Below are 6,589 nucleotides of genomic sequence, written 5' to 3'. Positions count from 1 at the left end.
CATAAGGTTGATACTAGCTCCTAAGTCACATAGGGCTTTCCCTATCTCCTTCCCTCCTATTGAACAAGGAATGGTAAAACTCCCTGGATCTTTTAACTTAGGGGGTATTCTATTGGTCAACAGCGCACTACATCCTTCGGTTAGGGCTATAGTCTCATACTCAGTCAACTTCTTCTTCTTGCTTAGGATGTCCTTCAGAAACTTGGCATAACTAGGCATTTGCTCAATTGCCTCAACAAGCGGTATGTTGATGTGCAATTCTTTAAACACATCCAAGAATTTTTTAAAGTGCAGTTCCTCTTTTTGATTCCTCAACCTTTGGGGGTAGGGAACATAAAGAGGGATTGGTTTTATCACATTCTTACTTGGATGAGTTGAGCAAGATGGGTCTTGAATGCCTTGGGTCTTTGTGGTGCCCTTTGGAGGTTCAGATGAAATATTAGCATCAAGCTTAGGGGTTTCTATAACCTCAGTTTCTTTTGACTTTTTTAGAGCATCCTCAGGAAAGAGTAATGGAAAGTCTGATCTAGGGGGGACAGAAGTGGTGGTCTCTAGTGCCTGTTTCTCTAAGGGTAGGACTGGTCTTTCTTTGGCAGGAACCAATGCTGTAGCATCAGCTTCTGTCAAAATTGGTGCACTATCGCTGGGCACTTTTTCTTTCAATCCTTCCCACTCCTAAGGGTCACTACTTTCACATGTTCCTTACCTAGGTCTCTAGGGACCTCTGTATTACTGGGCAAGGTACCAAGGGTTCGATTATTCTGGTTAAGCGTAAGTTGACTGACTTGAGTCTCTAAATTCCTGATGACTGCACTATGTTGATTTATTAAAGCTTGGTTTTGTGCTTGTGCATGTGCAAAGAGTCCTTTAATCATTGCTTCCAAAGAAGATGATTCTGACTGTGGAGGAGGTTTATTCTGAAAAGGTGGTTGTGAATTCTGAAAACTTTGTTGGTGATTCTGAGAGTTAGAACTGTTTCCATGATGTTGCGGTTGGAAATTAGAAGTTCCTTGTTGTTTATGGACTGGTGGGTTTAAACTCGGACTGTTCCAAGAGAAGTTCGGATGCTGTTTCCAGCTGGCATTATATGTATTTGAATAGGGATTAACTCGGTTATGAACATAGTTTACTGATTCAGCATTGTGAGGATAGTGTTCATACGAGTGTTCCCCACCACAACACACGCATTGCATAGATAGGACTGTTAGGACTGGTGTATTAGCAGCTTGCTGTCCTCCCTGACCGGAAGTTAAAATTTTCAACATGTTGGTCATGGAGGTAAGCTGGGCTATTAATGCAGTATATGCATCTACATCATGTATCCCCGCAGTCTTTTTATATGACTTAGCGCGTGGGTCGGCCCAATGTCCATTATTTTCTGAAATCTTTTCTAGGATTTCATATCCTTCATTATAGGTCATACCTGTAAAGGCTCTGCCCGCAGTCGCATCGAGCATTTGTTTTGCCATGTGATTTAACCCATTGTAAAACGTCTCGAGTTGAATACAATACGGAATGCCATGGTGTGGGCATTTCCTCAACAACTCTTTGAACCTTTCCCACGCGTCAGGAACAGCCTCATCGTCCATTTGTTTGAAAAGACATATCTCATTTCTGGACTTAGCGTTGCTTGTTGGTGGGAAATATTTTTGCAAAATTTTTTCCACCATGTTACTCCATGACGGCACAGAACCCGAAGTTAATGAGTTAAACCATGCTTTTGCTCGATCCCTCAAGGAAAATGGAAATAAAGTAAGTCTGAGAGCGTCATTTGACACTTCCGGGATCAAGAAAGCATCAGTGATTTCCATAAAAGATTTTAAATGCGAATGTGGGTCCTCCGAAGGTAATCCGGCAAATTGGCCATTTGTTTGCAACATGTGAAACATTATTGGTTTGAGTTCAAAATGGAGAGCGGTCATATGTGGCCTAATTATCCCGAAATTTAATTGCTCAAAATCCGGAATAGTATAATCCATGATCCTCTCATTTTTGGAATTTGCCAAATTAATAATGTTCGGAGTTTGTGCTCTTTGGTGCTCATTAGGTTCCGATTCTGTGTCCAAATTATTACCATTACGTGTATGTCCTTGTTGAAAGTTCGGGTATTGTGGAATCTGCTCAAAACCCGGCGGTTGGTTTTCCAAATGTGGTATTTCCAGAATAATTGGGGGAGGTAACGCCATATTTGGTGGGAGTAGAGCAAAAAATGCTCTTTGAGCCCTCCTCCGATGGTGAAACGTTCTCTCAATATCGGGATCAAATTAGAAAAATTCTCCGTGATGCAACCGTGGCATACACCACTTTTAAAAACAATTCGGATGGTACTAGAAAAATCAAATCTTTTAATTTACTCAAAATAAAACTTTTAGCGAAACAATCCCCGGCAGAGGCGCCAAAAACTTGGTCGGTTATATTTCACACCTTTAGACTAATGAAATTAGGCCACAAAGCAAGTATACAATATGGCCCAACGTCGTCTTTCCAAGTAATAAAGTGGTACAAGTACCGGGTTATCGTCCACAGAGATTGTAGCCAAAGTTAGATTAGAGTCCAATGAAAGAGATGATTTCAGATGACGATTTTGAAGACTTTTCTTTGATTTTAAGGTGATCCAAAACAGAATACAGAATATATAAAAGAAGCAAGGGTGTAAGACTTAAGGTGAAACCCAAACACAAATTCCAGCAGCCAATGCTATAGGAATGCTACAGCAAGCAGTGTTTCAAAACTAAGTTCCACCATCTATTTTGAAGGCATTTCTCTCGGACTTCATCATTTCACTATCTTATAGCTTTCCACCCATATTTCTATGTGGTGTCCAGACCGAGGATAGTGACATGATGGTGTTTTCAAAATATATGGATAAACAAATCTCTTTGTTAAAAATCACTCTCTCGAGTCGATTCCCATATCATTCGAGTTGGCGTGTTCTTGATAGTTCATCTATGAATCTATCACACTTTGACACTTTTGAAGAGCGACTAACCCGTCGGGAGTTAAGTTTTGAAAAACATAAATGACAAGTCTCCTTGTCGGCAAATTTCTCAAGTCTACCTCTTATGTCATCCAAGTTGACGTGCTTATTRATGGCTTATCTCTAAGTCCATCGCACTTTAACACTTTCAAGTGATCAACCCGTCAAGAAGTGTGCTTGGTTTTACAAAAACTCGAATGAAACAATGGAACGTCGTTTTCGAAAACACTTACCTACTTTCGTTCGGTTTGAAAATCTCACATTTCCGTCTCACACCCAAGCTATAAAAGCTTAGCTACTCATAACGGAAAGTAAAAAATAAATGACGAAAAATAAAGTCATAAACGTAAATTGCGTAAAGTAAATAACGAGAAAATAAATGACGGAAATGTAAATGACGAGAAAATAAATGACGGGAATGTAAATGACGGAATGTAAATTGCGGAAAATAAAAGACGAGAATATAAATGACGGAAAATAAAAGACGATAATATAAATGACGGAAATTAAAAGACGAGAATATAAATGACGGAAGTTAAAAGATGAGAATGTAAATAAAGAAAAAGATGAAGAACTTCAAGAACTTAATTAAAAACACCCTTGGAGAGGGTTTACAAAAGCTAGCAAATGAAAGATAATGGAAGAAAAGATGGAAATAAGGATTAATGGGATGGAGGAATGGTTTAGAAGGCACCCCAAGCCTTCTTTTATATCCAAAAGGGGTCACTAGAAGGCAAAATAAAATACTTGTAGGCTAAGGTTTCCAAAAGCAAGTTACAAACCAACAAAAGTGTAACTAAAAAGTACATAAGCCTAACTAAAGTCTAACATCAGATTTTTTTCACTAAAAATCCAGCTTTTACAGCTGTCCTCCACCTTCAAAAAGTCAGCGTCTTATCCATTAAGCCATCCAAAAAGCTGCGCATGAATCAGGTCGACGCTACACCAATGCTGTAGCATCTACTGTTTTTACAAAAACTCTCAATTAGCTTTATTTACACATACCAACAAGTCAACCACAATATTTAACTTCATAATAATAAAAGTAAAAAGAAATAAATGAAAAGGACTCAAAGTGGGAATGAAAAGAAATTATTATAACTAAAAGGACGTAAAAAGAGTGCTTTATGTGTGAAATTCTGAACACATATCAATAGTCCTCTAAGGCCTCCTACTCCTTCAAAATTTGACTCAAGTTCTTATTTACTCAATCCCTATAATCAAACAGTCAAAATCCTTGAAGAATATGAAGTTCACCTTCAAAGTAAAGGATTTCACGTGTTCAACGACTACCTTTTCCAAAAAGATTCTTTATTCATTAGCGATTCTTTCAAATCTAGAGAATATTATGAAGCAATTCTAATCGACTCTAAATCTATCAGGATTACTCATAGATCAAATCAAACAATTCTGCTCAAATAGATTTTTGTAAGGTTCAAATCCTTCGTGTTCTTTCTAATCAAGACTGGGGATCCCAACCGTCTTTCTTTTAAGGCTCTCCAATTTTGATTGATCATATGTTTGAAGAATCTATTTGTATTATAGTTAATTTGAATTTTATTACTCATAATTGATTTTTGAAATTATTTAAGTCAGATATAACATCTGATCTGGTAGGACTATATCTTTCAGAATCATTTTCTTGATAAATTGGTTTTGGAATATTTGTATTAAAATCTACATATCTTAAAGGTTTAGATTTTGAAATCAAAGGAGTTTTTCATATCAACGTTCCTGGTTGATCCTATAGAAAACCTAGCTGGAATAAATGGAACAAATTCGAAATTAATGTCTATCGACCCATCTTCATGTTCCATAATACTTGATTGTTGATTAAAATTTTCTAATTGTTTAGGTTGATGTATATTTTAAAGATTCCAGTTGCAAGATTGAGTAATTTCATTCCATTTTAGACGCTTTGGAATTTGAACTTTAGTGTGTAGAGGGTTTGATTCAAAGATTATAGTTTCATTTTTTGGACTTGCTATCTTAGTCTTTGGCTCGATTGTTGAAGACATAGTCTTGTAAAAAATTTGATATATAACTGCGGCAGCCTTAGTAACTTCAAGAATTCAATATTAGCTATGGCTGAAACTAATATTTCTAATGGTCTGTTCGGTTGTAAACAATATTCAAATTGTTTATAACATCCAGATCTATATGTCTCAAATGGTATCAGAGCCATGATTTATGTTCATAGGGAAGAAATTAGTTATACTATTTATGTTAATGAATGCATACTGGAAATGAGTTTGTTTCATAAGAAAATGAAATTTTATAATGATATTTGGATATTAGTGTTGCTTTGTCTTGGGGGTTGGATTAGCGTAAGTCACGCGGAATAAAGCGTAAGACGTGCAGCCGTACCAGTCCATAAGAAAGCTGATAGCCCAAAGATCATTAGAAAAATCTAATTTTCTTAGAATAACAATACTCAAATCTAAGTACAAGTGAATTAAAATAAATAAGATAATGAATTTATTTCCTAGAAAACATAATTCTGGCGATGAAATCAATGAAGAACAAGATCTTCATTTAAATTCATCTGAAATTCAAATTAGTGATATAGAACAAAGCTTATCAGACTGGACAATTCCAAAACAAGATGTTCATACGAATTATAAAATAGGTCATTTCGATTTTCTTTAAAGTTATTCAATTAAAGCAACTAACAAACTTTATCAATTAATAAAGAATATGAAAATCTTAACCTATTATCAAAATCTGCTTAATTCAACATAAGAAGAAATATAAGTATTTACATGTTGGATTAGTTCAAGTAGCAATGAAGCCACTCTTTAGATTAGGTATAGATGCCCCTGTCTTGTTAATCCTAAGAGATGCTGATGGATTTGAATTCAACTTTGATATTGATCTAACACTCTAAACAAGCTCTAAAAACAATTGAAGTGCAGCGGAAGAATTAATAAGAGCAAAACAGAGTGAGTAAGTGATTAAACACACCAAGAACACACAGTCTCAATGAAGAAGATGAATGCAAGAAGATTGCTCCAAAGTTTTTTCAATTGAAAAATTTGACGATTACAATACTGGAAGCACCACCGATTACAAAGGTCCTATCTGCTATTTATACTAGTTCCTAACGACCTTAGTGACCAGATCTTGATGCGTGTCTTCATCTGAGCCGTCCAAATAAAGTCGATTATTCCCTAGTCACATGAAAAGCACATGCGGCTAACAACCTTTGAAAACAGATAGAACAGAAACTTCACAGAAGACCAAATTCGCAGACCCTCTGTGAGCCATCTCAGAGGCTCTGCTGTAATTGACTTGCGTGTTCTTTTTGACAGAGGACCATTTGCCAGAACCTCTGTGAGACACATCAGAGGTTYTGCCACTTTTCACTTGTTCGATCAAACGGCTTMTGTTGCTAGTCSTCTGTTGTCTTCTGTGGAGATAACCTTCTGTCAAGACTTACAATGTACTTTTTCTATACTCTTACAAGATAGGAATAATGGAGCTAACAATCTCCCCCTAAGTATAAAAAAGTAATTGTGGACAGTTGGGCGCAGGATTTGACAAAAGGAAAAAATACAAGAGGAGAATAATCTCATCCTTGCAAAAATTTACATTATTGAAAGAAGTAAAAAT

General features: G+C 36.3%; 1 non-coding gene across 1 annotated transcript; it reads left to right on the top strand.

Moving 5' to 3' along the window:
• Positions 1–1,515: 1,515 nt before the first annotated feature.
• Positions 1,516–1,622, top strand: LOC112526237. The gene has a single exon (XR_003070562.1). It is a non-coding gene; the product is annotated as a small nucleolar RNA R71 (small nucleolar RNA).
• Positions 1,623–6,589: the final 4,967 nt, after the last annotated feature.

The sequence above is a fragment of the Cynara cardunculus genome, assembly GCF_001531365.2.
Source record: "Cynara cardunculus var. scolymus isolate 2C chromosome LG 13, CcrdV1, whole genome shotgun sequence".
NCBI lineage: Eukaryota > Viridiplantae > Streptophyta > Magnoliopsida > Asterales > Asteraceae > Cynara > Cynara cardunculus.
This window is presented reverse-complemented; position numbering and strand designations above follow the sequence as displayed.